The sequence below is a fragment of the Meriones unguiculatus genome, chromosome 2, assembly GCF_030254825.1.
Source record: "Meriones unguiculatus strain TT.TT164.6M chromosome 2, Bangor_MerUng_6.1, whole genome shotgun sequence".
Taxonomy (NCBI): Eukaryota; Metazoa; Chordata; class Mammalia; order Rodentia; family Muridae; genus Meriones; species Meriones unguiculatus.
This window is the reverse complement of record NC_083350.1, coordinates 53,088,595-53,099,870: the sequence shown is the minus strand read 5'-3', so window position 1 is coordinate 53,099,870 and position 11,276 is coordinate 53,088,595.

Genomic DNA, 11,276 nt, shown 5'->3' with positions numbered 1-11,276 from the left:
ATCCACACCGGAACCTTCCCATCTTGTACCAGCGCCTCCCACTGGCCTAACTCAGCCAGGAGCCAACTAGCAAGGGAGCCTGGGAAATGCAGCCAGGTCAGGAGTGGGGCAGGATTAGAAGATAAGGTGGGTCCTTGTAACGCGATAACTGAAGCAGAGCAGCAGATGTGAAGGCAAGCTAGCGGCGAGTTCCTGCTTCATAAAACGGCTTGAATTCAATGGGCAAGTATACGGAAAGCGTGAGCACAATCCTTGGCACCTGCTGGGAAAAAGTCAAGCTTCAGATAGGTTAGTAGATTTGTTCCAGCAAAGAGACTGGGCATCTGAGTGGTCGGGGCAATCTTGAGAAAGTCAATTCTTTTCCTTCCTCCTTAGCTCTCCTTCCCAGTCTTTGGATTAAAGAAAATTGATTCTGCAAATATTTCCTGAGCACCCATTGCATTCCAGGTACCGTGCAAGGCAGACACACAGTCCTCACTCTCCTGGGGTTGGCAGTCTGGCGGGAAGAAAGGCAAGGTACGCAGGTGACCATCCAGTTGCATAATGCCACAAAGAACCAGGTGCTGTGAGGGGGATCGAGGTGACCCAGTCTAGTCTAGGAAGGTCAGGGCATCTTCCTTGTGACCCGGGGAGGGTCCCAGCAGAGTGCGCGGGACCAGCAGCCCAGGAATCGCCAGAACCAGCGAAGCTAAGGCCAGGCGGGGATCACGCCTCACAAGCGCTCGGAAAGACCCCGGGGGGGGGGGGGTCGCAGCAGGGCACCGGGTCAGGTCCACACAGCAGGTCCCAGGCTCAGGTTCCCCGCCCTGGGCCGCTGCTGATCCTGCGCACTAATGTGTATCGAATTTTTGTAGAACTGGCCCGCGCCGAGCGTGCGGGGGTGGGGAGGGGGTCGTGCTGCCAGAGCCTCCTAATTCCCTTTGTATCGATCCCGCCGTTAATGACATAACCTTCTCCTCTAATTAACTGACGACTGCATTAGCGGCCTCCGCTCGCAGCCCGCAGCTCCCCGCCCCCGCTCTTCCCCTCCCCCCCGCCCCGCTCGCCCCTTCCCCGTGGCCGCATCCACCCGGGGCTGGACGGAGGCAGGACGTTGGTTCTAGAAGGGTTTGGCCAACTTTGCAGCCGCTCAGTCGCTGTTATTCGTGTTCCAACACCGGGCAGAGCACTTAACATGCTTTAGCTTAGGATTCATTATAAAGACTCAAGAGACACATAGTGGAAATTGGGGCTAGTAGGAGGGAAAACGCAGGAACCACGGATGGGGAACAAGCCACTGGGAAGGCTGGATTCCCAGCCTCCTGCTCCAACCGGGAGGACTCCCAGATTTGTGTTTGAACCGGTGGGTGACCCCAGCACTATTCTAAGAGCATTACAGGTGCTTCGCACGCAGAACAGCAGATGATTGAGCCCTCGGTGCCGTGGATGTTGGAGCTGCGATTTGTGTTTTATTTTGCTTTTCCTTCCTGGATGCTCATTTCACAGAAGTGGTCCAGCTTTCGCTTCGCTTCGTTTTTAATCATTTAATTACATTTCACCTATTTTGTGTTGGGGGTGGGAGTCTTGGGTGTGCCACGGCGTGTACGGAGATGAGAGGACAGCCTGCAAGAGATGGTTCTCCCTTCCGCCCTGTGGGTCCCCGGAACTGAACTCAGGTCCTCTGTGTAGCAGCAAATAAGTGCCTTTACCTGCCGAGCCATCTCTCTGGGCCTTGTTTTAAATTTACAAAAACATATCGTTTATTTTAGGCGCCTGTGCGGAGGGTCCAGGATAACGTGCTGGAGCCTGTTTTCTCCTTCCGTCATGGGAGCCTCTCGGAATAGGGTCATCAGGCTTGGCGGCAGTGCCTTTACCCAGAGTGTCCTTCGGTTGGCCCTGGTGTTGATTCTGAGTCAGGGTTTCCCTGTCGAAAGGAGTCGAAAGATCCTCTGTCTCAGCACATGGGGTGCCGGGATTACAGATCTGTGCCAGCATATCCAGAAGCTGGTCGTGTTTGCCAATTCTTTGGGTGGCAGAGAAAACAGAGAAAGTGGTCTTCTCTTGCCAAACACAAATACAGGGTCCCAAATTTTGTATACTTTACAGTTATTATCTCTCTGTCTAGCTCTGTCTGTCTCTCCTCTCTCTCTCTCTCTCTCTCTCTCTCTCTCTCTCTCTCTCTCTCTCTCTCTGTGTGTGTGTGTGTGTGTGTGTGTGTGATTATTTTTTTGAGAGAGTCTCAAGGGCCCTGGGCTGGCCTTGAATTTCTGGTCTCCCTGCCTCAATCTCCCAAGTACTGCAACTTCAGTCCTAAAATGTAAAATATTTTTAAAAATCTGTCTTGGGACTGGAGAGACCGGCTCAGCAGTCCCGGGCGCTGGCGGCTCTTGCGGAGCATCTAGATTGGGTTCCCAGCACTAGTGGCTCACAATCATCTGATTGTGAGAATCTGATGCGGCTTCTGACCTCCTCGGGCACCAGGCATGCGTGTGGTACATATGCATACAAACAGGCAAAACACTCATTCACATGATTTGAAAGAAATAAATAAGAATTCGTCTTAAAAATAAAAGATGATGCAACACCAGGTGTTGGTGGCGCACACCTTTAGTCCCAGCATTTGGGAGGCAGAGGCAGGTGGGTCTCTGTGAGTTCAAGGCCAGCCTGGTCTACAGAGTGAGTTACAGGACAGCCAGGGCTGCACAGAGAAACTGTCTCAACAAACAATAACAACAACAAAAAAGATGAAAAACTCTCCAGCGTATTCATTACATAGAGGAGACACGTGAAGGTGGAGAAGCTTCAAGTGGTTTGCGGGGACTGCTCTCGCAGAGAAGAGAGAGCAGGACCAGAAGCACCTCATCTGCCACCTCCTTCCTGTCTAGGAATCCTTCCTGAAGGAGAAACCTGTATTTGACAGGTGTTTAACATCCAACACTGAAGGGCCCATGGTTCTTCATTTTATTTTTCTTGTTTGTTTGTTTTGGGGGGTGTTGAGATGGGGTTTCTCTGTGTTGCCTTGGCTGCCCTGAACACACATCTATCCACCTGCCTCTGCCTTCCTGAGTGCTGGGATTACAGGCACAGGCCACCAAGCCTGGCTTGGGCCCATCCTTCTTTAGATGGAGACGGAAGAGAACAGGATTAAGCCCCAGTCCTCTCAAATCCAGACCAAGCCGGATCTCCTTCCCACCGTGCCCCTTATAGTGACCCTTCCCACCATGAGCTCTCACTGACAGCCAGCATGCCATTTCTGAGGAGCTGAGATTTGGGAATTCACTTCTAGGTTCCTCAACACAGAGCTCCCTCTCTTTCCCACAGCAGGGAACCAGCTTGAGTCAGATGGTCTCTTTCGGGGGTTACAAGGGGTCTTTTGTGTTAGGAGGGCACAGACAGAATCCGCCTGGGGCAAAGCTGGGAAACAGACAGGCCCCTAAGAGCCAGGCTCACCCTCCTTAAGGGAGAGGGGTGAAATCACTCCCTCCATATCCTATCTGGTGTGTTTGTCCGAAGGCCTCCCTTCTAAGGAACAAGCCTTCAGCGATGCCCCTCATGTCTCTTCCTCATAAAGCCTGAATGAATGCTGAATTCCTGACCCTCCCATGCTCCCAAAGTCTTCAGAGTGCATGTGCTTTCTCAGAAAACAAGCAACATACTTCCAATCCACGAACTGAAGGTTAGTGTTCGGACTCTGGGCATGAGTTAACCTCTAGACACCCGTTTCTCCTCTCTGAAAATGAGATAATAGGGGCTAAGGAAATGGCTCAGCAGGTAAGAGTATAAACATGACGACCTGTGGGTCCCAGTACCATTGTGAACAAACAGACAACAACAGAACCAAAACCAGCAGAAGGCTGTTGAAATGGCCCAGTGCTTGCCATCAAATCTTGATTTGAGTTCTCCAGGACCCACAAGAAGGAATGGAAGTAGCAACTCTTGCAGGTTGGCCTCTGGCCTCCTCTACACATGCACAAGCACTCACACACATGTTAATGGATAGATGTAATATAATAACATTGTATTAATAATAATGCGATTGTTAAAGCCCAGTGTTGTTGTTTGCTTTTATAACCAAGCACTGTGGAGTTGGCACGTAGAATTGATGTGATTTGCTGCTTGCCTGACTAGCTCCAGGCAGCAGGAGATCCTGTCTCAAAGGAAGAAGGTGGACAGTGCCACAGCAGAACTGATATGCCCCTCTGACCTCTTCAAGCAAAAAAAACATGAGACGATGATGGATTTAAAATAGAATAATAAGCTGGGCCTGGTGGCACTCACCTGTAATCCCAGCACTGTGGGAGGCAGAGGCAGGTGGATCTCTTTGAGTTCAAGGTCAACCTGGTCTACAGAGTGAGTTGCAGGACAGCCAGGGCTACTCAGTGAAACCCTGTCTTGAAAAACAACAATAGGAACAACAACATAAATGGAATAATAAGCCAGGTACAGTGGTGCACAGCTTTCACACTAGCACTAGGGAGACAGAGGCAAGAGGATCTCTGAGTTCAAGGGCTCCCTGGTCTACAAAGCCAGTTCTAGAAAAGCCAAGGCTACACAGAGAAAAGAAAATAAATTAAAATGGGAAACAGTGACAGCCGTAAATAAATATTTACTTTATTTTACGTGTACATGTGTTTTGCCTGCGTGTATATGTGGATGAACGTACGTACATACCCATGTGTGTGCCTGGTGCCCAGGGAGGCCAGGAGAGCTGCACTGGATCCCCTGGAACTGGGGTTACAGGTAGGTGTGAGCCACCACGTGGTTTCTTGGAACTGACCTAGGTCCTCTGCAAGAGCAGGAAGTGCTTGCTCTTAACCCCTGAGCCGCCTTTCCAGCCCCAGACTTTAAATTTTGCTGCCATTGTTTTTTAAAGAATGTGCAAATTAATACTGAAAATCTCCTTCAAAGTTGGCGAGTTTCAGAAGGATACCAGAAGAGACAGACCGCAAGGCAGCTCCACTTCAAAAGGCCACACAGGTAGAGTTCCTAGTACAGCATCCGACACTTACTGAGCCCACGAAGAATAATGCCTCTGCCTATGGTCTGTCTGTCTCCACCACAGAACTTTATCTCTATGCCAGTCTACTGCCTGCATTACCCAGCGCGCAGCAGGTACTTAGCAGGAAAAGACCCAACTCCAGCAACAAAAGTATGAGCATCCCAGGATCTGGGAAAAAAAGGCCTATGACTTAACTGAATGGAGACTCCAGACAGCCCATTTGTAGACATCCTTCTCGGGGGGTGGGGTGGGCCTCTCATTCTTGGTGCTGTTCTACCTCAGACACAGGCTCATTTCATCCTTTCACCCCCACAGGCCAATGACCTCTGTTCTGGGATGTGAAGGGTGAAAGGTCATAGATCTCCTCATGGCCAAGAATACCAAGCATGCCAGACCAGACCTCTGCATACCAGCTCTCCAAGACCCCTGTCCCTTCCACAAGGCCTAGCTTGTGTACTAGCGGCGCTGCCATGCTTCCTCAGGGAAAAAAGTGACAGGAACGGTTTGCTCACAGGACCCTAGTCACAGCCAACCACTCCTCATCCCCTCAACATTTCTGGCCTCTGCATTTGTCCCTCTGATCTCTGGACTGCCCTCTCCTCATGTCTGCAAAGCAAATCCTGTTCATTTTTCAAGCCTGGGCCTCCCAGAAAGCCTTCCCTGCACCCTGGAAAGAGCTCCCTCTGACTGAGCCTGGGGCCAGATCCTGTCCCTTCTTGTAATTCAGGCTGTGTGGTTGCAGCCCAACACTGGACAACAGAAGCTACTCAGTCTGCTGTTAGCTGAGTCTTGATTGTTAGATCGCCTGCTCTGTAACCTTGGGTAAGTTGCTTGGCTGCACTGAACCTCCTGGTAAAATTGAGAAAATAAAATAGGATAATTATGAAAATTAAATGAGATAATGCTCATTATGCCATTAGCATGGTGCCTTATGCACATTAAACTCACAATAAATGTTAGCCATTATCATTGTTTCTGTTTTCCTCCCACTCCCATCCCCATCCACAGTACACAGATAAGGCCTTGACCGCTTCAATATCTGAAAGCAGATTTCTTTATTTTTTGAAGGCAGAATTTTATTGGAACTAATCTCTTAGATTCCAGATGTGAAAACCTTTTTCCAGAAACAGCTACATTGAGAACATTGTTAAGAACCAAAGATCACAGCCAGGCACACTCCTTTAATCCCAGCACTCTGAGAGGCAGGGGGATCACTGTGAGTTTGAGGACAGCCTGGTCTACAAAGCGAGTCCAGGACAACCAAGGCTACACAGAGAAAAACCCTGTCTTGAAAAACAAAACAAAACAAAACAAAAGAAAACAAAACAAAAAAGGAGTAATAAGGCAGAATTGCTGAACTGTAAGACTACCTTTCAAATGTGCTATGAAGAAGAAAACAGAGGGCTTGTCAGCCAAGGAAAGCAGCTGGAGGCTTACCAAACAAAATCAAATTAACAAATATGGGTTTTTTGTTTGTTTGTTTTTATTTTTGTTTTGAGATCTCACTACAGCTTGGGCTAGCCTGAAACTCTTATGTAGACCAGGCTGGCTTCAAACTCAAGAGATCCTCCTGCCTCTGCCTCCCAAGCGCTGGGATAGAAGGTGTGTGCCAGCACCACTGTCCAGCTCAGATCTACTTTTTAAGAGAAGGAAGGGCTTGTTCTGCCTCCTGGTTTGAAAGCAGAGTCCTGTTGTGAAAAGCGAGGTGTGGTGTTGTGAGTGTAAGGCGACTGATCACAGACAAATACAGATCAGACAGATTAAGAGGAGAAAAGGCACCAATGTTTGCTAATATTTACGTGTACAAGAGTTCATAGAAAAGAAGTGAAAAGGCAGGAAACAATTAGATTTGAGAGTCTCTGTCCCTTTTAAGAGAAGGAAGAAAAGCTGGACAGTGGGTGGTAGAGAAGGATGAGGAAATGTGTGGGAGCAGTGAAGCCTTTCTGGGACTGGAGAGACGGCGCGGTGGTTAAGAGCACTTGCTGCCCTTTCTTGCCGAAGTCCCAAGTTCAGTTCCCAGGACCCACAATGTGGTTCACAACCATCCTTAACTCCAGTTCCAGGGGATCTGATGCCCTTTTCTGCCTTTCTTAGGTACCAGGCATGTATATGGTACACGGGCTTAAACACAGGCATAACACTCATACACATAAAATAAAAACAAATCTTTTAAAACTTTCTTTTTTTTTTTTCTTTTTCTTTTTTTGGTTTTTCGAGACAGAGTTTCTCTGTGTAGCCTTGGCTATCCTGGACTTGATTTGTAGACCAGCCTTGCCTCAAACTCACAGTGATCTGCCTGCCTCTGCCTCCCGAGTGCTGGGATTAAAGGCGCGTGCCATCGTGCCTGGCTTTAAAAAACTTTTTTTCAGAGTAGCTTTTCTTCAGGTGTCTAGGTACACATCAGCAGCCCCAGCTCTCTGGGAGTCTGAGGCAGGATTGCTTGAGATGAAAAGTTTGAAGCCAGCCTGTGTAATGAGAGGTCTAATAACTCCAAAGCCTCTGAGAGACTCCTGAAGGCCCCAATCTGTTTGGCTAACCTGACTCCATGACAGGCTTCATTTTCAACTTTGCCTAACTAGGCCTGAGTTTCTATTTCTTGGAACATAAACAGTTTCTGGAAAACCGGAAGCTCACGGGCAGCCAATCATCTTGAAGGTTAACACATGGGCTTGAGCTAAATATTATGATTCAGAAAATCTGAGGAAAAGTCGTTAGCAACTCTGGAAAGTTCCTAAATGCTTAGCTAATCCTAACCACCACCACCCCTTTTGTCTTTAAATTGAGCTGGTGTGCTTACTGTATGGTCCCATCCTAAGGAGTGGTGGCCCCGGCATGCTAGAAATTTTCTGCAGAATAAATGCTCCTCGCTTTTGCATACCACTTGAGTCTGGGGTCTTTCTTCAGTGATTCTCGGACACTAACAGGTAACATGGGGAAACACTGTCTACATGAAAGAAGAAGAGAAAGGAGGAAGGAAGGGAGGGTAGAAGGAGAAAGGCAAGTAAGCTAGCTGAGTCTGGTAACACACACCTATAACCCAGGACTTGGGAGGTGGAAGCAGAAGAATTGGAGTTCAAGGTTATCCTCTACTACATAGCAAGCTGAGGACAGTCTGGTCTACACGAAACCTTGTTTCAAAACCCTCAGGGAGAAAGAAAGACATTTTTCTCACTCTGCCACCATTGTTGGGTGAAAATTTATGCCTTGCTCTCAGGAAATGAAAGAGAGAGAACTCTTCCCATTTCTGTTGCTTCTCAGTTGTTTTCAGCTCAGTGCAAAAATAAACATTTTGTGTGTAGCACATTCACTTTGCCCCTCTCTGCAACAGCCAAGACCAGAAATCTAGCAAGCCTGCAGTGATCTCTGTTTCCTGAGCCTAGTAGTGGCCCTGTCCAGAAAAATCAATCCAGATTTCCTCATGTACAGAGAGTCAGTTTGCAGAAAATAGTAGACAGTTGAAGATGTTCCTGGCCCCTGACTCACCAGTCTGGCTTCCCTAAGGCCTACTGAACTTCCTAGCATTGCGTAATGGCTAGATACCCTTGTTCAAAGCAAAATCAAGTAATTCTGTTACTTGCAGTTAAAAGACTATTGACAAATAAGCTGTCTTTCATGTGCCAGGCATGGTAGCACACACCTGTAATCCCAGCATTCTGGAGGCAGAGGCAGGCAGATCTCTGTGATTTAAGGCCAGCCAAGACTACACAGAGAAACCGTGTCTCAAAAAAAAAAAAAAAAACAAAAAAGATGCTGGCTTTCTTTGCTTTCGAAACTCATTCAGGGTCCCTTGGGATCTGAGCTGCAGATTCAGGATGCGGGTTTCCACCCTGGAGCTCAGATCTTGAAAAAAAATGTCCTAAGGCAGCTCCCCCCAGAATCTGAGCACAATTGTTGGGAGAGTCACCTGCATCGCCTTCTGGGACATAGGACAGAGCTCATGGTGCCTACAGGTATCTCTCCCAGAAGCAATGACAACAGTGCCTGTCTTTATTCAGTGCTCATCCTGTATGAGGCATCGTAATAACTTCCAGCCTTCAAAACAACCAAGTTGGGGCGCTGGGGAATTGGATCGATTGGTGAAGTCCTCACCCCACAATCGTAGGGACCTGGATTTGGATTCCCGGCATCCACATCTTAAAAAAAAGCTAGGCATGGCAGCACCTAGCCATCGGTGGGTGGAGACGGGCGGATCCCTGAAGCTTGCCCAGCTAGTCTCGGTGAGTCAGTGATCTCTAGGTTCAGTAAGAGACCCCACCTCAAAAATAAGATGGAAGCCAGGCATGGTGGCACATACCTTTTATCCTGGCACTCCAGAGGTAGAGGCAGGTGGATCTCTGTAAATTCAAGGCCAGCCAGGGCTACATAGGATGACCCTGTCTCAAAACAAAACCAGACAACAAACACACACCAAGTCTGCTGCCTCAAGACTGTCCCTCAGCACTCGGCCCTGCTACCAGGAGCCCTTCGCAGTGTGCTACACAGAAACTAGTCAAATGGCATTACCCATCCCAGCCAGCCACGACAGCATCAAGAGCTTCTGCCCAGCCAGTGTGCCTCCACATGATCCTGGCTCTGGGCTGTGGGCTGGGAGAGTGTCTGGTTGTTTACCAGGAATTTGGACCTTCTTCAGAGAAAAGCACAGATGACCTATTAGTCTAATATAAGCACTTAGCAAGGAATGACTGTACCATTCACACCCTCAGGCCCAGGCTAATGGAGCCAAGGCAAATGGAGAGGCTTAACTGCTCAGAACTCTCCCTGGGAGGAGAGGAAAAAGGAAGGTGGGTGGATCCTGTGCCCCCACTGGAGTTTGCAGGGAGGCAGCTTGGCTGAGCATTTTCTGGGCTGGGCAGGCTGTGAGGGCACAAGAATATGCAAGGAGAGGCTTGCCTGTTCCACCCACTGCTCTGGCATTGGCTGGTGTGTATATACAGGAACACACACATCCATTCAGATCATAACTTACAGGAGTTGGTTCTACTGTGGAAGCCCTAGGGATCAGACCTCAGATCATCAGGCTTGCTGGGAGTGCCTTTATTCACTGGGCCATCTGCTCTTCAGAGAACTGGGCTTTCATTCCCCTACATGGTGGTTCACAACTGACCAAAACTCTAGTTCCAGGGACTCTGACGATCTCTTCAACCTCAGTGGGCACCACACATGCACGAGATACATGTACATACACGTAGGCAAAACACTCATGCACACAAAATAAAATATTTTTAGGTAGAAACAAACAACAAAAACAATGGGATATGCCTCAGTGGTAGAGGACTTACTTAGCATGTGTGAGGCCCTAAATTCAATCTTCCGCATCACACACACACAAACACACCCCACAACCTTATATCAAAGAACAACAGGAAGGGCTCCGATTTGTATCTGATTTGTCTCCACAGAAAGTTTTGTTGGAGTTTAATCTCTACTCTGAGGAACTCAGAATCTATAGGCCGGGCATGGTGGTGCACACAAATCCCAGAATTTGGAAGGCAGAGGCAAGAGGATCTCTGTGAGCCCGAGGCCAGCCTGGTCTATACAATGAGCTTCGGGACAGACGGGGCTGCACGCTGAGACTCTGTCTCATCACCTGACCCCCACCAAACAACAATAGCGGAAACAATCCAACTTTAGTATTTAGAGGTGGGGCTTTTAGAAGGTGCTGGGACAAGCTCAATAAGGGTGCCTCCATGGTTGAACACTGGTGGGAAAGGGGAAGAGGAAGAGGGAGGGGAACAGAGAGGAGAGGGGGCAGGCATGGTAACAAACAGCTGCAATCCTAGCACCCAGGAGGCTGACACAGGAGGACTGCTCGGACTTCTCTGGGTTACACAGGGAGCTTTAGATGAGCCTGGGCCGCAGTGTGAGAGTCTGTCTCACGAAAAATAAAACAAAAACTGCTGCACATGGTGGCATATGCCAACGACCCTAGCACTTGGATTAGATTAAGATTCCAAAGTCATCCTCAACTGTGTCGTGAGTTTAGAGCTCCTGGGCATGTCTCACATGAGACACCATGACGAAGACAACTTATAGAAGAAAGAGTCCACTTGCTGTAAGGTTTGCTTACAGTTTCAGAGAGCAAGTCTGCGACCACCCTGGCACGGAGTGTGGCAGCGGCTGGCAGGCAGCACTGGAGCAGGAGCTGAGAGCTGACATCTGATCCACAAGCAGGAGATAGCTAACCGGGAATGGAGTGGGCTATCGAAAGCTCAAAACTCAGCCCCAGAGACACACCTCCCAAGCCTTCTCAAACAGTTCCACCAACTGGGACTTAGCATTCAAATATATGCACCTATAG